The sequence below is a fragment of the Pongo pygmaeus genome, chromosome 10, assembly GCF_028885625.2.
Source record: "Pongo pygmaeus isolate AG05252 chromosome 10, NHGRI_mPonPyg2-v2.0_pri, whole genome shotgun sequence".
Lineage (NCBI taxonomy): Eukaryota > Metazoa > Chordata > Mammalia > Primates > Hominidae > Pongo > Pongo pygmaeus.
Genome location: NC_072383.2, coordinates 83,667,891 through 83,694,114, shown reverse-complemented (window position 1 = coordinate 83,694,114; position 26,224 = coordinate 83,667,891). Strand labels below are relative to the sequence as shown.

At 34.2% G+C, this 26,224-nt stretch overlaps 1 long non-coding RNA gene across 1 annotated transcript in view; it reads right to left on the bottom strand.

Moving 5' to 3' along the window:
• Nucleotides 1-334: 334 nt before the first annotated feature.
• Nucleotides 335-26,224, bottom strand: part of LOC129009484 (uncharacterized) — a 162,867-nt gene continuing 136,977 nt past the window's right edge. The window contains exon 6 of the long non-coding RNA XR_008492783.1: nt 335-4,818. This is a non-coding gene — a long non-coding RNA (uncharacterized LOC129009484). The remainder of the gene's footprint in view (nt 4,819-26,224) is intronic.

Sequence of the window (26,224 nt, the reverse complement as noted above, 5' to 3'; positions counted from 1 at the left end):
ATGTGTAGAATCTAAAAAAGTTGATCTCATAGAAACAGATAGTAGAATGGTGTTTACTAGAGGCTGTGGAAGTTGTACTGGACAGGGCCCAGGGGGAGAATTTGGTCAAGGGGTACAAAATTGCAGTTAGATAGGAGAAAGAAATTCAAGAGATGTGTTATACAGCATAATGACTATAGTATATGAAGATACACTGAAGAATGCAAACGTTAACTGTTCTCACAAGAAAAATAATAATTATGTGAGCTGATGTATATGTTAATTAGCTAGATTTTATCATTCTACAATGCATATGTCCCATAAGGCATCATTTTTTACATAATAAATACATAAATTTTATCTATATTAAATAAATATATTTGAAAAACAAGAGACACTTGTGGAACAAATTAAGAAAAAGAAGTTGTTGGAGAAAGAAATTTTGAACAATGTGGTAAATATGCATGAAAGATTTTTCCACCTACTTAGAAGTGAAGAGATATGCAAAACTCAATAGCCCAATTATCATAGGAGCCATATTTACATTTGAAAGATCTTATTTCTGGCTATTTCCAGTACACATAAACTTATTCAATGCTAATTAGGAACAGAAATTAGAAAGGCAATTGACAGACAGACCGTACATTCTAGGTTATTGTAACAAAAATTCCATTTCTTAAGGAGAAATTTCAAAGATAAATCCCAGGCAATATGTAGAGAGCATGTTCTTTGTATCAACAAAGGAGAGCTAAGCTTACAACACAGGTTAGCAATGAGAGAAAATAAAGAAAATTGATCAAAATAAGCTAAGGGTTCACCAGATAAGAAAGATGAAAAATGATCATTAAACCACTTAAAACTATTTACAATCTCTAAATTGTCATTTTAGTAGATTTTGCATGGCTGATTTCATGGTCTAGGTTTTATCTCAGTTCAACTTTAAGAGCCTTATCCACAATACATAATTAGCTATATGGCCTTAGCCAAATTGCTTTACCTATATGTGCTTCAGTTTGTTCATCTGTAAAATATTACTCAGTTTACCGGGACAAAAGCTGGCTCCCAAGGTGTGGTGAGGGCTTGGTAAGCTAATATTTGTAAAGCACTTAGAACAGCATCTGGCACAACATAAGTATTACATAAGCATGTGCTGTCATAATCTTTAAAACACTGGGTAAAAGGAATCCTTTGATTCATGCATGAATGGCTTAACAAATGTATCAACCGGTGTTTTGATTATTGATTAGGTGTTAGGCACCATATAAGATTCTGAGGATGAAGCAGTGCCAGATATAGTCCATGTACTCAAAGACTTTACAGTCTAACGTGGATTAGAGAGACAACAAACAAAGAAATGTCAATGTCATGTGAGAGCACAGTGCAATATATAAAATGGATATAGTGATAATACCTACTTTCTAAAACCGGCATGAAGTTTCAATATAATTCCTGAAAATATTTTAGTATGGTAATTAGCATAGAGTAAGGACATAATAAAAGTTAGCTGTTACTCTTGTGTTGTAGTCTTTTCTGTTTATTTCTTTTCATGCTTGTTTTTCTTACTAGCTCATGAGATTCCCTCCAGAAAAAAAAAATCTTATCCTCAGTGAACATTTAACATTTTTTGAACAGTATATGCTTGATATTCTTAATACTGAATATATGAAGATTAATAATACAAAGTTCTTGCTCTCGAGAGACAAACTTACATACTTTTAAGTTACAACATAATATGATAAACACAGTTATTGCTATAAGCAATAAACTCTAGAAATGTAGAGAATGGGGCAACCTTCCCTGAGGAAACAAGAGGTTTCCAAGGACTTATTACCTCATCTGGATCTTAAAATGAAGGAAGGGTTTTTACAGTGAATGAGTGATATTGAATGAACCATGTAATGAAAGATTATGATTAATCTAGAGGTTTTAGGAAAGGTAATAGAAAGGAAAAATAATAAACAGGAGGGCAGACATGTGGGTTGGCCCCACATGGGTAACCAAGCTCTGGAGTAAGTTGGGGAACCAAGCCCTGGAGTAAGTTGTACTTCAAGGTAAAAAATTTATATTGTGTACAGAAAGCAATGTGAAGCATTGGAGCAATGTCCTTGACTTTACTTGCTTTTTGCATACCCTTTTTGCTTAAGCATCTGTGGATTATAATCTACATACAGTAAGCTTTGTTTTAAAGAAGAGGACTCTGAAGGATCATGGTTGGTTCAAGCATCGTATAGGCTGATGCCTGGAACTGACTTTAATCCCCAGCATTGTGCTTTAGAAACACTATATGCTCTATAAACATTTATGGAGCCAAATTGAAAGCGTGAGCTTAATCTGAAACAGTTTCTTACTGAACTCACATAAAAAATATTTTTGGTAGAACAGTCCGGACTTGAATATATTTAAACCTGTGTCCGAACAATAGACTTCTCTTATCCCACAACTTGCTAAGAAGGTCAAACGTTTTACTGTCACAAGAAAGATTGATTTGTGATCTAGAAAAACTGGGAATGAATTTTCTCCATGGCATATGAGCACCTCCCATCAGAAATTGTGCTTATTGCAATAAAGTATTAGTGGTTAAAAATGTTTTGGTCTCTTTCTGTTAATTTTATTATCGTAGAAAAAAGAAATTGAGTATCCAATGGTTGAAGCTGCAAGAGTTAGGATATATTGTCATAAGTTTCTATTTATATTCTGGAAGCCAAAAGTGTAATTGGCTCCTCATCAATCATCAAACTAGAAAAATAGGAGACTGGAAAATTGAGATTCTAAATTTAAAAAGTGGAGTTCTCTTCTTCATTACAACTATCCTATGAATTTTTCCTAAAATATTTTCTCAATCATCTATAAGTGAGTTTATTATTCAGTCTTGCATGATCACACTGTATTTGTATTTGGCCAGTATAGGTCTGAATTTTGTAATGGGTGTGCCTTAGTATACAGTAATTAAATTATGATTAAGTCAATTTAGATGAATATCTCCTACTGTTTATGTCCAATTTTGAAAGCATTAACAGTATTAGTCATAGTAAATGTTAGGCACACCAAATTGCCTAATGAGGTATCTCTATTAACACAGAAAAATTGAAAACTGTAATTTAGTAAAATTCAATCCTAGCAAAATACATAAATCAAGTCATAATCTCTCCAAATGGAGACTACTTTTTGCACTATATATATTTTTTCCCTAGAGTTATATGTTTCAGTTACCACTGCATATTCCTACATTCTATGATCTAAATTACCATAGACTAAATTCCAATCCCTAATGCACTGAGCTTATTCATCCACAGGTTTGGGATGGGCAAGAGAGAAGCAAAGGTCCAGTTCCTGAAACTTTCTGTTTAATTAGAGAGTATCTCATTGTCTATTTTCTAAATTAATGGGTTCTCATTTTTTTGCCTTTGTCTATAAAATACAGAGGCAAAACATACTTTCTCTTTACACATAATTCATATTCAACTGGGAGATTTTATAATTGTCACAAGAGGTGTCCCTCTGTGCCCAATAAGCCATGACAATTTAAAAACATTTTTAAAAAGATACAGGTAGTATATATTTATGTATTAACACATTTTATTATTTTTACATGTGTTAGCATTTAGGAATGGAATCCCCTAATAAAAAAGTGCTTTTTGTTAATATTACCCTCTGCCTTTCCAATGCAATTGTATCTGATCAGGTCCATTTAGAGCTGTAGCCTTTATTACATTTAATTTTCACCAGCCCCCAATGAAATGAAATAAAGGCATTCATTGTCTCTTTTTTTCTCTGATTGGCCAGGAAAAACACTATTTTATACTGTGATTTATAATTCATGTCATCAAGTGGCCAGATACGCAAACTAAACAATATTTTTAAAATATATACTTTATACTTATGTGAGAATAAACTGTGAAGGAGAGCAGGGAAAATACATATCATTTTTCAACTCTAAAGGAAATAAAACTGGAGCTTATGTCACATTCTCCACAAATGATAATAGACTGATGTCCAGTCATTTGTCTCCTCAGGGCTACTTTAAAGACTTTTGTAGAAAAAAAAAAAAAATGTTTCTCTGGGAATAAGCACTTTTTAAAATTTATGTTCACCTATTTCCTTGATAACCATATTTAATTGTACTGTATTAACAGAGCTTTTCAGCAGATTTTTCAGGCATTGGTATTTTGTTACATACAAGTAAGAAATGCAAGAGTTCTCATTTAAAAAATATATACATAATGGCATAATGGCAGCTTGAATTTTAGTACAGGCTTTTCAGAATAATACAACCAACAGTACATATAAACTATGAAAGAAAAATTACTAATTTACTTACAATGAATACCACATAAAGAATGTCTTTATTCTAACTAAAATGATGACATAAGATGAACAGTTCCTAAAGAACTGAAATTATCCTAACAGAACCTCATTCCATATCTGGACAAGTGTATACTACTATTTACATAAAATACTTCAATTAAAATCCTGCATTTGTCAGCTCTGATTTTAAACCTCTCAAATGTGGAATACTGGCTTTTCAAGAATCCAACAAGAAAAAAAGATGCTCTATATTTTATCTACAGAGTACTTTATTTGTTTGTTTGTTTAGCTCAAAATTAGGTAGTATCACCTAGCAGGCACAGGTGCCTCTAAATAAACTCTCCTTTCATCGTCCTCAAAAGCAATCTCATAGACGCAGGTCATATTTAAGGACATGATCGATGGCTCAGAAATTGCAGGCAAAATAGCTTTGCCCTGAGGTTTGATGAGGATCTCACCCTAGTGGAAATTATAGGCTGTTACATTACCAGAGAAACAGGTGCCCCAGATACTTCAATTCCCTTCCAGTTCCCACTATGGAAAGAGGAGAGGAAGTAGAAGGTTAAACAGGCACACAGAAGCAGAACTGATCAGTAATAATGGCTCACTTTTTCCTCATGAGAGAATTACTCATTCCACTGCTGTTTCTTAGTATATTTGGAGTTTGATGACAGGTTTTTACCGTCTTTTATGCTGCAGTGAGCTTGTATCTTTATCTCTTAAAATATCTACTTTTAAAAATTTGTAATAGTTTTAGGAAATAATGCATAGTTATGTTTCTATAATGTGCTAACACTGCCTTGTTAATGTTTCTCACATGCCTCATTCATTTTCCTAAATCCTGGGCAAAATCCCCAAAAGGAAATGTCAATTGCTTATACTGTTTCTTCTTAATAATTTTCCAATAGTGAGAATCTCAATAACCTGATTGAAAAAAAAAAACTTTCTCAAAAGTATAGCATAACATTTGGAAGAGTCAGTAAAAATGCAATGTTTTCTAGAAATTTAAATCTCTATTTTTCATTGTCTTTCAAAAGTAATTATCACTAGATTTATAATTAAGTTTTGTGAAAAAAAAAAAAATGCCTGAAGTGTCCCAAAATTAAATTTACCAAAAATCTACTCCTCAAAGGAGAAGGAAAATAAAGAGGTAAAGGAGGGGTATTTTAGACTATTTTACATATTAGGAACAGCTGAAATATTTTTTAACCACTATTCTTATCCTTCACAGATTTTATGCACAGCACACACAAGTTTAAAGGAGAAGAATTGGGAGTTTCAGAGAGAAAAGGAGTAGTACAACTAACTGTCTCTAAGAATTCCCTTAAGGTCACAATAAAAGAAACACACATATCTTTTAGGACTTTTAGAATTATTTTAGGCCAACAACCATGGAAACTTTAGGTGAGAAATTGAAAGACAAAACAGAAGTCTCCTTGTCCTAAAATGATGGCTCCCAAGGAAGGAAGATGGTGGAACTTGTTGATCACACACATCCTTTTTCTTCTAATTTTCATTTTCTCAGGGAGGAAATAACTTGAGTGGCCTGAAGGGTACACATCAGAGAGTATCACAGACCTAAAACAACTAGAGGATGTGCAACTGTATAGCTATTCTTGGTCCTAGCATGAACAAGGTCCTTTGCTGCATCAGTGGGAGTGAACAGATCATTCTGAAAAAGCTTGTATAGAGTAACATTATCTTGAAGTTTTTGCAGGGGGTTTCAGACTCATAGGCCCTCTACAGTCTCTCTTACTTTACTCTTACTCTTCAAGTAGCACTTGGGAGTACCTTATTTGAAGATGCTCTTTAAAAGTTAGGAGGTGCCAAGGTAAGATTCAAAGGATAAACAGAGTTAGCTCTTTGGGTCTGACTCTTGTGTGAACTTTTGATGTAAGATGATAAAAAAATTGTGGGGTTGATTGAGGAGTTAGTGCTACTTATTCTTTTAAAAAAAACTGTAAGTCATACCTTTAGCTACACTTATACACACTTATATATAAGCAACACTTATATATTTGATGTCTCCTTAATAACCTATGATATAGGTACATTATTATTATTGTCATTTCACAGGTGAAGAAAAAGAAGTATAGAGACATTAAATAAGTTTTTTAAGGGGTTACAACTAGTAGGTAGCTGAGCCAAGATGAAAACCCAGACTGGATCCCACTGTAGCATTCTTGGACATTATACTACAGGAATGATAATACCCCTATGTTAAAAGATAATTAATAAATTATTGCTATACAATCAAGCAATTTTCCAGGAATTTGGGATTTCCTTGTTGCCTATCTCACATCAATGAGGTAGGAAACTTGAGTTAAATTTGGTATAAGTGCACAAACAAGGAAAAGAGTTTATGCATATTACATATAACATAGTTTTTACCTTTGCTATATTTCTTAGAAACCTAAAATTCAAAGAAGCAATTTACATAAATTTGAAATTTGTTTTTAGTTAAATTCTGATTGTATTAATATTTTCCAGTGAGTCCTAATACCATAATATGCCCTATGCAATAAAAGAGGGCTTACTTTTGTCAAGCAAATTTTGGGAACTGGTAGGAACTCCATTCACCTTTTGGAGCTTCTCAGGGCATCTCAAATGTTAAAGGCTCTACGAGATCCTGCAGTGAGGTTTAGTGTTGCTCACTTCATCATTTGCCAGACTTCTTTGAGCAAGCGTTCTTTGGTTGTCTGTGTAGTTGTTGTTTCTTAGATACACCTATTCAATTTTTGTATAGCTACTTGTTCAGTGGAACACTCCATAGTAAATTCTGGATTGCTCAAATTAAAGTGGGGAATGAGGACAGCCATTTTACTCCTCTCACATTCTACAAAGAGCTGGAATCTCACAGATTTTCTTACTGGATGAAAGCATATGCAGTCTCTGGAATTAGGCAGAGTTTCCATGGTAAATTATTTCTTTCAAGCCTCTTTAAAGAAGGTATTTGGCATCTCCTTTGTTGACGTTAAACAATATCACTTTCCAATTTCTATGCAACAGCAGTTTACTGTTGTCAGTTTAGAGTTATTTTGCATTATAAATGTTTCTCTGGTTCCTGTTCACTTTTAATAGAGAATTTTAGTCTTTATTAAACACACTAGTGTAATGTGTTTTAATTATAACATTCAATTTAATTTTGATGGCTTCAAATTATATTGAAAAGGCAAGAAAAGAACTTTGCATTTTTTACGTTTATTTTTAGCTGGCTAGCTGATTGGTTCAGTATTAATTGATACTTTAGTCAAATAGAATAAATACAAGCTCTTTCTGTTGTCAAACAGCTGTTAAAATGACGGCTTAACTACTAATGGCAGATTTTCTACCATCAAATACAGACTCATTATACTTTGTACCATTAACAAATGCTTGTCAATATCAAATTATCTTAGATCTCTGAACATGTTGTGCTTAATCATTATTCTGATATTTCAGACAAGCAGATTATTTTTAAAATTGGCAGTGGTGTCAAACAGCAAGTCCATTATCTTAGAAAAAATAATTATATCAGCACTATAGAAGGTCATTTGTTAACTTTCTGTCTAGAGAGATAAACATTTGTAAGATCCCAAACCAGCGAATCAAGATTTTTAGTTTTAATGTGTGACCTATATATCCCACTGAGTAGCTCCACCACATCCTTTTTTTTCTTTCTTATTATTATTCTTAACTTTACACATTGGAGGTTCTAGACTCTTCAGGTTCTTGCAAGAATGACAATTTGGTTCTTCTATTAAGGGTCTTATCTCACAGTACAGGAACTAAATCTCATGTCATTTCCCATATTTACATTGTATTATCAAGAGAGTTTGGGAACGGGATGGAAAGTGTGATCGATGTAAATGGACAACTATTATTTCAAAGTGATATTATTTCTTCTCTATTAAAAAAATGATGGTTAGAAATAAAGGAGTTGAAAATATAAATTTTTATATGCTTTTCTAAGATATTCATTCCAACAGCATTTCCTTTCTTGTACAGTATTGTGGTTAAAAGTGTAGCTACACAGATGGCTATTAAGATGGCAGAAATGAATGAGACTTCCACTTGAGAATACTTGTGTTTGAAGGATTAACACAAGGCAAAGGAATAATGGAAGAGTTAATGTTTTGTCCTCTTAGGAAAGCAAATAGATGACTAAATATTATGAATACTTCAAGGCAAGGGATGTATGGACAGCATAGATTCCTTAAGAAGTCTATTACAGTACCTCAATGAATTTTGGATAATAGATTAATAAAGTTTAGGACCTAGAACTTAGGATAACTTAAAAAATACTTGTAGGGTAAATATCTACGGATGGAAAAAAAAAGAGTGAGTTTCGTTCTGAATCATTTTTGTTCCAATCTAAAGTGCTAACATAACCAGTTTTTCTGCCAATATAAAACATATATTTTATTCTCCTTCTCCTCCTTTAGTTGTAATTACTTCCTTCTTCCATCGAGTTTAATAATGAAAAGAGCATTACTTTTGGAGACAGACAGACCAAATATTTTCTTAGACTTTAGTATTAGGCTCTAAGCAGAGCATTAAGACAGACAAAATTAAGGTTTGTAAGCTTTTGACTCTCATTTCCCATCCTAATGCACCTCTCTGCTTCCCTCTCCCCAGTCACCTCTTATGTAGACTTTCCTTCATCATACAAGAATTAAGAAACTCGATCTCTCTGTTTCAAGAGCCTCCCTAACCTAAAGAGAGGGAAAAATGGTGTTTTTTTAGTATACTTCAGGCTACAGGCTCAGCTCAGCACTGCCATGACAGCCTCTCCTGCAAGTACGTTTCCTACCACCAGTAGACAAAATCTAAGTATTTCTAACTGGGTGAGTTAAATTCACCTTTTAAAAGTAAATTGTCACAAAGTTCTATATGATAAGAGACTAGCAGAACTGTTCTTGATCCAGTTGCTCTCTGCTCTGTGTTTCCAGAGCCAAAAAAATTTCCTTGTTTCAGCTTTCTTACTGAGTATATTCACTCATCCAATCCCTTCCATTCTTTCCAGGTGGAGATTCTTTCTATGTGGACTCTTCTCATGTGGGCATATCTGGACATCAAGTGTCCCCAGTATTTTCATAAAATCTATTTATTCCTTATTTTTTCCATCTTATTGAAAATATCATGGGAGATTGTAAGAATAAAATATTTTGGCAGTTTTGGTCTTGTGAGAAAGCATCTCAGGTTTATAGGTTATAGGTTCTGGCACTTATAAAAACCATATTCCAAGTTAACAAGAGATAATAAGTAAAGTTCCCATTACAGAACTCTCACTATGGAGTCTCCCACCATTAGATTTGCCCACGCTGGGATCTCAGTAGAGACCATGGTGACCAAGTCATACATTTTATTTTCAAATCTTACTTTATTAAATTTTGCTTATCTTTATATCCACACCCAATTTAATACAGTGAAAGTTTCTTTTCGATTGTCTTTAACACCTCCTTTATCTCTAACACCCCTAAGTATGCTTCTAGAGCCTGCTCGACTATCACCCTCTTGATGTGGCATTATACTACCAATCTCAACGTTCTTTGTCTATTCCTCCTCGTTTTCCATCAGACTCTATTCATACTTCCAGTGTTGAATTTGTAATGAATAGGACTTATCAGCTTACATGACTGCCTTTCACATAGTAGTCCCTCAAAGAGTATGCTTTATGTGATTACAGGAATAGATGAATAAATGGTTAGCTGGTGATATGGTTTGGCTCTGTGTCCCCTCACAAATCTCATCTTGAATTGTACTCCCATAACTCCCACATGTTGTGAGAGGGACCTGATGGGAGATAATTGAATCATGGGGGTGGTTTCCCCCATACCGTTCTCATGGTAATGAGTAAGTCTCACGAGATCTGATGGTTTTATCAGGGGTTTCCGCTTTTGCATCTTTCTCATTCTCTCTTTGCCTGCTGCCATCCATGTATGACGGGACTTGTTCCTCCTTGCCTTCTGCCATGATTGTAAGGCTTCCCAGCCACGTGGAACTGTAAGTCCAATTAAACCTCTTTCTTTTGTAAATGGCCCAGTCTTGGGTATGTCTTTATCAGCAGTGTGAAAACAGACTAATACAGTAAATTGTTACCAGTAGAGTGGGGTGTTGCTGAAAATATACCCAAAAATGTGTAAGCAACTTTGGAACTGGGTAAGAGGCAGAGGTTGGAACAGCTTGGAGGGCTCAGAAGAAGACAGAAAAATGTGGGAAAGTTTGGAACTTCCTAGAGACTTGTTGAATGGCTTTGCCCAAAATGCTGGTAGTGATATGGGCAATAAGGTGGAGGCTGAGATGGTCTCAGAGGGAGATGAGGAACTTTTTGGTAACTGGAGCAAAGATGACTCTTGCTATGTTTTAGCAAAGAGATGGGTGGCATTTTGCCCCTGCACTAGAAATTTGTGGGACTTTGACCTTGAGAGAGATGATTTAAGGTATCTGGCGGAATAAATTTCTAAGCAACAAAGCATTCAAGAGGTGACTTGGGTGCTGTTAAAAGCATTCAGTTTTAAAAGGAAAACAGAGCATAAAAGTTTGAAAAATTTGCAGCCTGACAATGCGTTAGAAAAGAAAATCCCATTTTCTGAGGAGAAATTCAAGCTGGCTGCAGAAATTTCATAAGTAACGAGGAGCCAAAAGTTAATCCCTAAGACAATTAGGAAACTTTCTCCAGGGCATGTCAGCAGTCTTCATGGCATCCCCTCCCATCACTGGTCCAGAGGCCTAGGGAAAAAAAAAGTGGTTTTGAAGGCTGGGCCCAGGGTCCCTGAGCTATGTGGAGCCTAGGGACTTGATGCCATGTGTCCCAGAGGCTCCAGCCATGGCCATAAGGGGCCAATGTAGAGCTTGGTTCTTGGCTTCAGGTGGTGCAAGCCCCAAGTCTTGGCAGCATTCACGTGGTGTTGAGCCTGTGGGTACACAGAAGTCAATAATTGAGGTTTGGGAACCCCCATCTAGATTTTAGAAGATGTATGGAAATGCCTGGATGCCCAGGCAGAAGTTTCCTGCAAGAGTGGGGCTCTCATGGAGAACCTCTGCTAGGGCAGTGTGGAAGGGAAATGTGGGGTTGAAGCCCCCACATAGAGTCCCTACTGGGGCACTGCCTGGTGGAGCTGTGAGAAGAGGGCCACCATTCACCAGACCCCAGAATGGTAGATCCACTGACAGCTTGCACCATGCACCTAGAAAAGCCACAGACACTTAATGTCAGCCTGTGAAAGCAGCCAGGAGGGAGGCTCTACCCTGCAAAGACACAGGGGCGGAGCCGCCCAACACCATGGGAACCCACCTCTTGCATCAGTGTGACCTGGATGTGAGACATGGAGTCAAAGGAGGTCATTTTAGAGCTTTAAGATTTGACTGCCCCACTGGATTTCGGACTTGCATGGACCTTGTAGCCCCTTTGTTTTGGCCAATGTCTCCCATTTGGAATGGTTGTTTTTACCCAATGCCTGTACCCCCATTGTATCTAGGAAATAACTAGCTTGCTTTTGATTTTACAGGCTCATAGGTGAAAGGGACTTGCCTTGTCTCAGATGAGACTTTGGACTGCAGACTTTTGAGTTAATGCTGAAATTAGTTAAGACTTTGGGGGACTGTGGGGAAGGCATGATTGGTTTTGAAATGTGAGGACATGAGATTTGGCAGGGGCCAGGGATGGAATGATATGGTTTGGCTCTGCGTCTCCACTCAAGTCCTATCTTGAAATGTACTCCTATAATTCCCACATGATATGGGAGGGATCTGGTAGGAGATAATTGAATCATGGGGGAGGTTTACCCCATACTGTTCTCATGGTAATGAGTGTCACGAGATCTGATGGTTTTTCCAGGGGTTTCCGCTTTTGCATCTTCCTCACTCTCTCTTTGCCTGCTGCCATCCATGTAAGACGGGACTTGCTCCTCCTTGCCTTCCACCATGATTGTGAGGCTTCCCCAGCCATGTGGAACTGTATGTCCAATTAAACCTCTTTCTTTTGTAAATTGCCCAGTCTCGGGTATGCCTTTATCAGCAGCATGAAAATGAACTAATACAACTTGGCAAGGATCTTCTTTTTCAACTGGGTGTTTTAGAATCAGTCCTTCACTGAGCAAACAAAGGTAACTCTGGACCAGTAGGCATTTTCTGGATTAAAGAAGGTTTGCTCAGTACTGGCCTTTTGACCACAAAGTCCAATTTGAGTCCAATTTCATTCATTATCTCCTTCTATTATGTTTTAATATCTATTGGCCACATGATAAATGCAGAGATTATATGCAAATGACTGAGAACAAAGATCAAAGTGTGTGCCTCTAGCAGAGACTATTCATTTATTAAGAACACGGTGCCAGGTTGCTCATAACTGTGCTGATTACCTGCTTATGTTTTTAACAAAAGTTCCACAAAACATTCTTATCTATCTTCCTAAAGTCTGTCATTTGGCTTTGTAATTTTTTAGAATTTATTTTTTCAAGAATAGAATGTATACACTCTGGACACCCATGACACTATTATCTGTGCACTGGTAAGAGACATGTGTTCCAGGGAACCAAAACTTTTCAGATTGTATTTCTGAGGATTGTTTCAGATTTTTTATTCAAGAGTGATAGAAAAAAAATTCTGAAATTTGATAGTGCTTAAATATTCATACGTCTTCTCACTCTTAGATGAGTTGATCAACTCAGAAAATTTTATTAGATATTTTATTTATATTGTAATTATTTTTCGTATTTCCAAAGGAATATATAATGGAAAAAATATTTCCCCCCAACTCAAGCAGTTCTTTGGGTTAAGAGGTAGACAACTTTCTAATAAATATCTCCATCTAGTGGTACAATTAGAAATATATCGAAGACATCGTTCTATAAGAAAACATTGCTACAAATTCATTTTCCGTGTTATGTATTAAAAGTAATGGCAATAACTGCAATTACTTTTGCACCAACCTAATGTTTAAACATCTGTGTGTGTGTGTGTTTGTGTGTGTGTGTATTCATGAAAGTATCTAGTTAGGAAGTAAAATTCAACCTCCCATATGATAACAATATTTTTGCTAAATTTTGTAAAAACGGTTGTACCAAAAACTTAAACATTATTTCCTAAATCTGAGACATTGTATTCACTAACTTAACTGATATTTAACTTATTCATGACCAGCCACTTGCATATAGCATACATATCAATATCAAAAATAAGGAAGCAAAATTGATGAACTTTCACATTTTCAAGTTGGGTCAGTTGAGAAAATACTTGACATCACATTTTCTTTTTAAGTTGTGTAATTTGAGAAAATACTTGACAATGGCTTTTCACCACCTAGATTAGGTGCAGAAAAATATGCTAAATGTTGAAGCCATTGTTTCTTCCTTACCTTTCTGTTCCTGTACACCAGAATTCAAGTTCATAACATAGAACTTCAGAGAGGCATATTGATGGGACCATGAAATATAAGAAAAATAAACACCTGCCACTTCTCAATGTTTGCCTCTACAAAGCTAAAGTGATATCAGACATTGGCATATAAACAGGTAAAAGATTTTTTTAGATGATTTTTGCTAATGTGGGTGTGTGAAAAGATGTTGTGATATATACAACAAATATACCAAGTCTTGTCAGGTCTGTTGCTAAGTAACTGACTACCCCAAAACTTAGTAGCTTAAAACAATAGTCCTATAATTATAGCTCATGATTTTATGAGTGAGAATTTGGACAGAGCTCAGCTGGGGTTTCTTTTGTTCCATGTGGCAGTGATTGCAAAACTCAGTGAGATTCAGCTGATCTGGAGGGTACATTTGTGAAGACGGCTGGAAGGTGAGCTCCATTGGGAGTGTTGACTGGGATATTTACACGTGGCTTCATCAGCATGGGTGTCTCAGTATACCTAGACTTCTTACATAGTGGATTAGAGATGTAGCAGCAAATGTTCCAATGAACAAGTAGAAAGCTACATTAATTTAAATGACCTAACTTTGGAATGCATATAGCATCGTTACAGTCACATTCTCACTCACAAGTCCACCTAGAGTTACTCAAGTAAAGACCTGTCTACTTATAAATAAAGTATCAGAAAATTTGCAGCCTTATTTTTAGGCCACCAGGCATCTACAGGGAATAGTTACTAAGAATATCCCATATGCAGAAGAGACAAAGAAATTCTGGTAGCTGTTTTCAGCTATCTGAAGGGTTATCAATGAAATTAAGATGTGTGTAGTCCATATACAATAGTCATCTCTTACCTGCAGTTTTTCTTTCGGAAGTTTCAGTTAGCCATGGTCAACCATGGTCTGAAAATATTAAATGGAAAATTCCAGAAATAAACAATTCATTTCCTTTAAATTATGTGCCTTTCTGAGTATGGTCATTGAATCTTGCACTGTCCCATTTCATCCTTCCAGGTATGTCAACCGTCTCTTTGTACAGCATATTGTTAGTCACTGAGTAGCAGACTAAGTTATCAGATCTAAAATACCTAGCCTAAATAGGATTCAGTGCTATCTGTGGTTTCAGGTATCCATTGAGGGTCTTGGAATGTATTTCATCAAGAAAATTGATATAAGGACTAATAAGTAAAATAATAGAGAAAAGTGTTTTGGTTTAACATGAGAAAGACTAATTTTCTGATAGTTAAATCTCCATTAAAGTAATAGGCTGCCTTGTGAGGTAGTGAACAATCAGTGTATAAGCAGGAGTCATAACTGTTATAGATGTGATACCTACGTCAAATTAAAGGTTAGACTAAGTAAACCTTAAGGTTCCAATACTGTAGCTGTATTTAAAGAGATTAACCTATTCCTTCATGGCTATTTTGGTTTAGAGGGCAGATGAGATATTTAAAGTAAAAGTTATGTAATTTATAACATGACAAAACACTCAGCTGCTTTCCATATTGCCTTCATGTTGTTACACAATAGCTAGTGCACTTTTAGAGTGCATTAGTAATATGATTCAGTTTAGGAAATGTGGGAATGTCTAAAGCAGTGTGTTTTAAATCCTCACTGTGGAAAATTTTAAAACAGACAGTGATTCTCTCTCTCCATCCGCATAGATTTTGATTTACTTAATCTAGAGGGAGTCTGAGCATGGGTACTTTTCAAAGCACGCCAGGTGATTTTAACCTACATTTGGGCTTGAGAACTCACGGCTCCAGCATGAGTCTCTGGACTCACAGAGAAACCTGTGCAGCAAGTCCCACAGAAGGGCAGGGAAAGTAAGTAGCTGTAACCTGAAACAACACTGTGTTCCAAGAACCGGAAGAAAATTTCAGTAGTTTTTTTTTATTGCTATGCCAATATTTAGATCTGCCTAAAACTTCCTAAAGAGCCCAAATAACTTTTACCTTGCCTTTTCAGAGCAATTAAGAAAAGAGTGAACATTTATAGCTCACATATGAGCTACATATGTTCCACATAGAGCGGAAACCCTTGTTTAATATCAGTTTCAAGTGACAGATTTGTCTTTCTTATTAAATCCAGTTAGACTGTGACCAAATTGAGGACAGGGACCATATCTCAATTATTTTGGAAACTCCAGTGCCTAACACCCGGGCCTACATTGTAAGACTTCAAAAATTAATTGTTTGTCAAGGCGAACAACTATACACAATAGCAATTTAATAACATATTTTAGGAACATGTAATAAGAGGTCACATTATAGAGGCTCCTTGGAATGAAACAGATATTTTTGAACAGCAATGTTTCCAGAAACATGTATATACTTAGGCCATTTACATTTGAACTTCAGCAACTTTTAAAAATATTAATCTCCATGTGATCTCTTAGATAGTCCTTGAACTACTGGTTTTCACTGAAATTTAAAAATAAAACAAATAATCTGAAAATGTTCAGTGAGCCCAAAGCTATGATTTTTAGTATATTTTCAATTCGGTTGTTCATGTGTTATTCAATATGAAATCATTTCAGATTCAACTGAAGGGTAAAATTAAATTTACCATTTAAAACTAATCAGCTGGAAAATTTCAGATCTCTCAGGAACCATGTCACATCTCAATTTCTGGATTGACTTGAGTGAAGATTCAGAGCTTACTGTGAATGCTGATGTGAAAACTAGTATCATTTTTCATTTTTGTTTTGAGGCCTTAAATTGCTAGCTATGCCACTGAAGTGAATCATTAGTTCCAAGCATCAGAGCAAAGTTCAACCAAATATCTTAGGGTTTAGTCACGGTAAGTCAACACAGTATGATATCCTAACACTTAAAAACAGGGATTTCCAAAAAAAGATGTTTGACAGTCCTTGAAATTTCCTCATAACTTTAAGTAGGAATTATTCTGCACTGTAGTCCATAAGAAATTGGTAGACTGCTGTGCCAAATTCATCTTGTAGATCACTGCACATAGCAAATTATTTGACACTTTTACTTTCTAGTTCTGAAAACAAACAAAAAATTTATATAAAATGCCTGAAATTGTTTTTATTTCTGCAAGTAGCTTATTTTACCTTTTAAATGTGTTTTATTGACTACAGGGATTTTATGCTTAGCTCTCACATGAATAACATCATAATCCAAAATCAAAACTGGAAGAGCAGGAGAAGATATGTGTATGTGGATAAACTACAACAACATTATTTTTTGTTTCTAAACAAAATGTACTTAACGTTGAATGTTACCTACTTAAGGACGGATATAGTAACCTTACTCATCATTGGATTCCCAGCATTTAGCGCAGGGCATAACATAAAGTAGGAATGTGAGACAATTTTTAAAAAAGCTAAAATGAATTAATGAATCAATGAGAGTTCTCTTTCTAGTAAATTGCAGGATTTTTTGGTAGGATTAATTATTATTGTGAGAGCAAAATTAATTCTTGATATACATAATGGTTTTCTGAATGAAAAAGATAATTATTTTTAAATTAACTAGTTAACATTTAATTATTGATATATATTTGAATACCAACATGCTTATTTTTATGATATATAAAATATATACATTATATATTTTATATCTTATATAATATATAATGTATATATTTTATATTATATATATTATATAATATATTATATGAAATAGATATTATATAAATATAATATTTATATATAATATATAGTATATAAATTATATATATTATATAACATATAATATATAGTATATAAATTATATATATTATATAACACATAATATATAGTATATAAATTATATATTATATAACATATAATATATAGTATATAAATTATATATATTATATAACATATAATATATAGTATATAAATTATATATATTACATAATATATAATGTATAGTATATAAATTATATATTTTATATAATATATAAATTATATATATTATATTATATATAAATTATATATATTATATAATATATAATAAATTATATATTATATAATGTATTATATTATATAATATATATTATATATTATATAATGTATAATATATTATATAATGTCTATTTTATATAATATAATATAATATTAAAATATAATATATAACATATATTATATATTTTATATAATATATGTTATATATTTTATATAATATATATTATATATTTTATATAATATATATTATATATTTTATATAATATATATTATTTCATTATGTTATTATATTATTAAATATAAATATAATATATATTTTTATATGTTATATATTAAATAATATATAATATATATTATATATTATATTTTATATAATATATAATATTATATTTTATATAATATATATTATATTTTATATAATATATATTATATTTTATATAATATATATTATATTTTATATAATATATATTATATTTTATATAATATATATTATATTTTATATAATATATATTATATTTTATATAATATAATATATAATATATTATATTTTATATAATATAATATATATTATATTATATTATATTTTATATAATATAATATATATTATATTATATTATATTTTATATAATATATTTTATATACTATAACATATAATATATTATATTTTATATAATATAATATATTTTATATAATATATTACATATTATATATTTTATATAACACAATATAATATATAAAATACAATATATTTTTTCTATTTCTGTAAAATATCCCCTTTTTACTGTAAATGTCAATTTAGAATTGTGAAATTTAAGCAGGTAACTAGATACTGCAAGATGTGATATTAATTAAAATGACAGTGATATTAATCTAACAAAAAAAGAATTTCTCAAATATCTTTATTCCTCTTAAGTTCATTTTTTAAAAAAAGGAATGCACATTAGATTCACATAATAAATGATGAGAACAAGCTCCCATTGGTCTTCTTCATATAAGCAACAACAGTTCTAGTCATTTTTTTATCAGAATAAATAGAAGAACAAAAATATTTTGAGAAGGGAATTTGATTTTAATTTATCATCTCTTATCCAATTTAACACTCTCCCTTTATTCTCTCCCAGGAAAACTTACTTTTTCTGTCTTATGTTTCCTATCATCATTTCCTCTTTGAGTTTTTTTCTCTATTTCTGTTCCTGGGCTATTTTATAACAGAACAAGATGAGTTAAAAACGTTAGCTTCCACTTACTAAGTTTCATTTGATCTTTATGACACCCCCATGAAGTAAAGATAATACTTTAGAGTGATTAAGTAACAAAGTGAACATTATTCAGTAATTTGCAAAGTTGAGATTTGCAAACAGTTTTGTCAGACCCCAAACCTCTGTACCATGCCACCTATATGTTAGTGACAGATATGCTTGGGGTTAACAGCAATTTCCTTCCATTCTGTAATTAAAGAATTATTAATTTGGGTAACCTACTAGCATTGGAAAAGCAATATACTACCACTTATTTTAAAACAAGTAGTGTATTCGAATCTTAGGAAGTACACACATTTTTCAAAGACAACTGTTTTGACCTAAATAACTTCATTACTTTGGACTAAAAGCTGTGGAAGAGGGCCAATCTGTGATTCCAAGTGGGAGGCTAATTTTGGACTTGAGATCCATGATGAGAATGAGAAAACCGCAAGTCAGGTTACTCTGTGGTGGTCTTCATTCTCAGGCCTGTTTTCCTCCCTTCCGTGCAAAATTACAACGTGGTTGATAGGGGTAAGCAGAACTATCTTGAACTCAGAAAATTATTTTTTCCTCTTTGAAAAGCCTAGTAGTTCTACGCTAACCCTATTATAAATGTCAGCTGCATGAACCCAATTCTACTTTGCAAATAAAGACTAATGATTTTTTAATATATTAATACAAATTGACATTTCCAGGAATGAAACTACTGTATAATAAGGAAATTTAGCTTTTATTTTTTTCTGGAGCTTTAAGACATGTTCACCATTTTAAAAAATCATGGCATTGATCTAAACCACTTATGATATTATGGTATTTTGGTTGGCAAAAAAAAAACAAACCCTGTATTAGTTTACAATTTTTAACTGTTACATTAGTGGCAATTCTATATTTAGGTGTAGACATCTAACTACTTTGTTACGTTTTCTAGTGTATTTGTTCCCAAGTATTTACATGTTGAAATGTAGAACTTTTTCATCATCTAGTACATTTCTTTTTGTCTTTTATATTACAAATGGGACATTATCTGGATTTATAAATTATATTTGTAGATGAGCTATATTACTTATGAATTTTCATTTAGGATACTTCTTATGAAAAGGAATTGGATCTGAGAGGAATGAAAATTTCTGCTAGCTCATGCTCTCTTTAATGTGGAAACTTTTCTTCTGAAAGCCTGAGCTGAAGAGACAGATATTTAGAAGATGGCCAACAATTTAACTTGCCGCTACTCAGGAACTCAGGAGTATCTACAATTGTCCTACATAGCTATTTCTTCTACAATGTTTCTAGGAGTGTAGGAGGGCATAATGCTCCTACAACTCAACCTTTTTGTACAAAAGCATTTGCCATATGACGCATAATATATCCTCTTTCCATAATAATTTATATAATTTATCTGTTTTTTAAAATGTATTTCTACCCTCATCTGAAGGATATAGATGACTGTGAAAGCGGCCATTGCTCAGAAAACAGCCGGAGGACATATTCCCTAGGTATGAAGCTTCTTCATTGACTAGTCAATGTAGACTAAAGAAAAAGATCTCACTAGAAGATTTACACAAATCAGTAGCATCTACTTATTTATGGCTTAATTGCATTTCTAATTAATCTACAAAACACATTTGCCAATCATCTCACATAAACACTCTTAATGTTGCGGAGCTCACTACTGTGTCAGAGAAGTAAGAAGAGTGTTAATTGATGTGTCCAGTCATCATCAAGGCTATCTTTCTACTCTCCTCTATCAAGAAGTGAGAATAGAGAAAATGAAAACAGCAGAGGTCAATGTGATCTTCCTGTTCTCTCTTTCTGTTTTTTTCTTTCTTTTTTTTTTTTTCTCTCTCTCTCTGTTTCCCTTTCTTTCTTTCTTTTGTATTTCTCTAATTCTAAGCAGATGGCTAGGGTAAATCAATAACAGAATAAATACTATAAGCTAGGTATGGTGGCTCACACCTGTAATATCAGCATTTTGGGAGACCTGGGCTGGCAGGGAGTTCTAGACTAGCCTGGGTAACATGGTGAAACCTTATCTCTACTAAAAATACAAAAATTAGCCTGGCATGGTAGTGCACGCCTGTAGTCCCAGCTACTTGGGAGGAGGAGGTTTCAGTGAGCCAAGATCACACCACTGCACTCCAGCCTGGGCAACAGAGTGAGACACCATCTCAAAATAATAATAATAATAATAATAATAATTAATTAATATAATAATAATAAAATAATAAAATAAAATAATAGTAATAAAATAAATGCTACAAATATCCTAAAGTCTAACAGTCTAAAAAGATCAATCCAGACCTCAGTATAAATCTACAAAAATATTTAGATTCAAAATATAGCAACAAACTTGGTTGAATTTAGCATTTTAAATAAGGCTTGAAATGAAAACTAGAGGTTTATCAGCAGACATTGGTAAAGTGAAGAATATGAAGAAAGATATCAAATGTATTTTATTGTTTACAGTTCTTGAAAATCTTTAAATTGAGGCTTATATTGAAATGTAGTGCTCATCTTTATGCAGAGATTAGTTTTTATGTAAAATCTAAATTATCTTTAGATTTTACATAAATCTAGATTTATGTAAATAAATAAATCTAGATTTTACACTCAATCATTCCTGTAAGTAGTCCAGCCTTTAAAGTCAGGACCATAGAGAATGTGCAGTTACTGTTGGTTACTGGCACAAAGTTTGCAGGACAGAAGAAATACTGATACTAATTTTGCATTCAGTAAAAATTACAACCATTTCTTGGATTAATAAACTACTAAGGCTTTTTTTCTGGCTTTTAAAAATATTCTCTTTGGGCAGGGCACGGTGGCTCATGCCTGTAATCCCAGTACTTTGGGAGGCCAAGGTAGGCGGATCACAGGGACAGGAGCTCAAGACCAGCCTGACCGACATAGTGGTATAATACAAAAATTAGCTGGGCGTGGTGGCATGAGGCTGTAGTCCCAGCTACTTGAGAGGCTGAGGCAGGAGAATCGCTTGAACTTAGGAGGTGAGGTTGCAGTGAGCCGAGATCGTGCCACTGCGCTCCGGCCTGGGCAACAGAGCAAGACTGTCTCAAGAAAAAAAATATATATAAATATCTTTTATTTGCCTCAAATTTGAAATATAAAAAAAAATTGGGAAGTGTTCCCTTAGGCCAAACCAGTCAAACAATTCTAACATTTCTCATATTTTTGCCAAACCCCATTTCAAACAATTAAAGTTTAGAGTTTTGTTCTGTGCTTTCTCCAATTTTGTTGGTCTGGCCTCCCAAAATTTTGTAAATATTAGAATTCTGGATATACCAAGTATCAGTGATCCTCTTTTATCTTGACTCCAGTAAATGATTTTCTAAAATCTTACTTAGTATATTAGTAAATTGAGTAAAACTTTTTCATTTCCATAAATTGTTATTAGTAGGCCATCGTCAACTTAGAGAACATGTTCAGGGAAGTGAGGCTGGGTCTGGTATTTTAGACAGTTATTTTTTTCTGATATGAATTATTGAGTACAAAGCATTCTTATTAAAGTTACGGCCAGTATCAACTTACCTATTTTAAGGGTGATAGAAATTCAGAATGCTATTGTAAAACAACGAAGTGGTCAGAAATAAAGAATGGGAAATAAGTTAACATTATTGCACTATTTGTGCCATTCAGGTGCCCACACTTCATAGTACTAATTTAATTTGTTATTTAGGACACTCCAAGCAGGTTTTTTTTTTTTTTATGTGATAACATAAATCTACATTTCAACCCAACCAATGTTTCACTCTGACAAAAAGAAAAAAGAAAAAAAATTCAGCAAGCTGATTTTTCCAAATATATTTGATAGTTCTTAATGCTTTAAAATGAAAATAAAAATAGTATACTGTAGAGTGTGATTAAGAAAACTGATTTATTTTTATTCTCTGATGATATGACTTCTTATTAATTACATAAACCCATGAAGCCACTTTAGAGTATGCCTGTACATTCAAAACGACTGAAATAAAGTGGAAACATTTTCATTTTCAATTTAAAAAACTGAAAGAAAAATGCTTCATTTCAATACCTTTAAGGCTGATGATTGGTATTCAAACATATCATCAGCATGAAACTGAGTCAAGACATTTACTTAACAACTTGAAAATTTAGCATGATCAATATAATTTATACATTTTTATTGTATATGTTTGATTTCTATTGTCAAAGTTTAAATGAGCTTATTACAAATTATTACATGAAAAAAATTAGGTGGATTGAAGAGGAAGCCCATACTTTATTAATACATCAAATTATTTTCTCAATTTATTTTTCCACAGGCTGAAAGTCACTAATACCCATTAATTCAACTGTGTTTTCTGAATCCTCTTTTCTTTTATCACTCCTTATCATTCTGAGGTATTAAAATCTCACTTAATGTTCCAGTCCTGCAACCATTCCAGCTCTGATATCTCTTCCCTACAAATATACAAATAAGAGAGTTCTTTCTCAATTAAATTATGTGCAGAAAATTAGAGTTTTCTTGCTAAGACTCTTAAAGTATAAAAGCAAAGTGACCCAGCATATGTGCATTTACTAAAAACTACCTAAAGAGGGTTAACTGAAAAATATGAATGCCTTCCACCTAGAGACCCTACTGTACTATTCAAGACACTCTGTTCTGATACCCTACGGAATGCTTATTAATATGCTTTACAAACATTGTATAATTGAAACCTCACCAGCACCTTGTAAGACTGAATATTATCATCCCAATTTTACAGATGAGAAAAATGAGGCTTATAGAGTTTTAATAATTTGCTCAAGATATACAAGTAGACTGTTCTAGAGAATGTTTACAGCACTATCCGGAGGAAGAAATGAGTGAAACCCAAGACAGGGCTCCTGCCTTTCAGGATGTACCATCACCTAAATAATGCCATAGATAGCACTGCTTTAGGTTAAATAATCTCATTATTTTTCCCCTCTTCCTAGATATGAAATGTTTCATCATTATTCTCATAATTTGACTGTAGTCCAATTACAAATGAGTAAAGTTGGGGTTTTTTTTTTTTTTTTGAGACGGAGTCTCGCACTGTCACCTGGGCTGGAGTGCAATGACTTGATCTCGGCTCACTGCAACCTCCGCCTCCCAGGTTCAAGCAATTCACCTGCCTCAGCCTCCCAAGAAGCTGGGATTACAGGTGTCTGCCACCACGCCTGGCTAATTTTTTTGTATTTTTAGTAGAGATGGGGTTTCACTGTGTTGGCCAGGCTGGTCTCAAACCCCTGACCTGTGATCCACCCACCTCGCCCTCCCAAAGTGTTGGGATTACAGGCGTGAGCCACCGTGCCTGGTCAATATCCTTTTATATTACACTTCTGTTTACACATCATTATATATTTTCATCACTTAAATAAACATACAGCTTAAGACCCTCTCTTACCCTGTTATGCTTTGAATTCTACCTGTATATGGTTATTAGCCATGTTGTCTTTGGCTTCCATTTCCTCACTCTGTAAGTTCCGGTACTTGCTTAACTGTCATTTTACTAATTCAGGCAAGGGCAATTAAAATTAAAATTCTTGTTTATTCAAGGTGGGTGACTAGTGACATCAGATGCCAGTTCTCCTCAGAAAGATTTAAGTTACCAGTGAATAGACAACTTTTGTATAGAAAATGGGGGGAAGAGAGCCAGGACTTGTCAGAGTCCCCAAGGGAAGAAGCTGGAGGAGGAAAGAAAAGAAAAGCAGCAAAAGTCTATCAGAGATTGACCCTGAAGAACTTGGTGCCTCATGGGAAGGGTAGGTGGAAAGGCTTCTCTGCTCCCCTTCACCCCTCTGACAATTTGCTGATCGCCAAACTGTTGCAGAGTGACTCTGCCTCCCAACCCAGGGCAACACAATTGGTGGTGGTTTGGGAACTTCCCAGGGACAGAGAACCAGGTGGCTATGCAGACAAGACTGTACTCCCATCAGACATGAACTGAGATGGTGGGTTCCATACTGGTTGTGCCCCTGTGGTGAGACACTGCCCTACCTGGGTATTCTCTCCTTGTGCCACTGCACCACCAGACACTCCCCCAGATTCACTCTGGTTTTGGCAAGTACTGAAAGCATACACTGGTAAAAAGTGTTTTTGTGCTTTTTGTGAAGGTTCCACCCCTGCTGAAGCGAGCCTGTGCTGCTCAGGCTTTCATGCAGAGCAGGGCCCAACTGTTCTCCCTACACAGACTGGCAGTGCCTCAGCAATAGAGGACAGACAAGTCTTTAAACTGCCTGCTCTGGTCTCCAGGAACAGGCTGTGACCCAAGCCCACTTTAGTGGTTGTCATCAGGGGGCCTATCATGGCCCACAGCCACACTATGGCCAGGGATCAAAAGAGAAAGTCTTTATGAACTTAGAGTCCTGTGCCTTGCAACAGGGGCCTGGTAGGGGAACAGAACACATTCCTGCCAGTTCAGGAAGAGGAGTTGGTGCACCTCCCACCCCTATCCTGGAGACCTCAGTGCACTCCAACACAATCCGTTCCTGCCACCTCCCTGTCAGGGTGGTGCTTCTACTTGACATCAGCCTACCTCAGGGAGAGCCTACTCTTACTCTTAAGTATCATCTGCGGGACTGCAGCCTGAACTTCACCATCACATAAAAAAACCTGCTACCAGAAGGGCTTAGTGCTAATCCTCAAGATAAGCTTCCTGAGACCTTTGCACCCTCAGCCCTATAGGACATAGATAGTGTGTCAGCGCTTACCTCCATTGCATCACTACAACCAGCAGAATATGAGAAAGCCACTGCACAGAAGTTATCCACTACTGAGGAATCCATCCAGAACTGCGGCTCCCTGAAAGCACCCAGAAATGAAGCCTAAGGATCATATATAACAAAAATCACAGTCATACCCTCAAGGGGAAAAAAAAAAAAACTAATTTAAAAAATTAAAAGTCTTATCCAAGCAATAGCAATTTCAAAAATAAGAAGTGACAATTCCCTCAGATGAGAAAGAATGAATATAAGAACTCTGACAGTACAAAAAGTCAGAGTGCTTTTCCTCCTCCAAAGGATCACACTAGCTCTCTACCAATGGGTCCTAACCAGATTGAAATGGCCGAAAGGACAAAGAATATGGATTTTAAGGAAATTAAATGAGATGCAAGGAAAAGTTGAAATCAAATACAAAGAAATCAGAAAAAATTAGGATGTAAAATATGAGATAGTTATACTAAGGAAAAAAAAATCGATCTGCTGAAATTGAAAAATTCACTAAAGAAATTTCAAAATACAGCTGGAAGCTTTAAGAGTGGACTACACCAAACAAAAGAAAGAATTTCAGAGCTTGAAGACAAGTATTTTGAATTAACCCAGCCAGATAAAAATGAAGAAAAAAGAATTTAAAGAAAATAAACACAGACTTCATGAAATATGGGATTATGTAAAGCGACCAAACCTACAGCTTATTTGCATTCCTGAGAGAAAAGAAGAAAAAG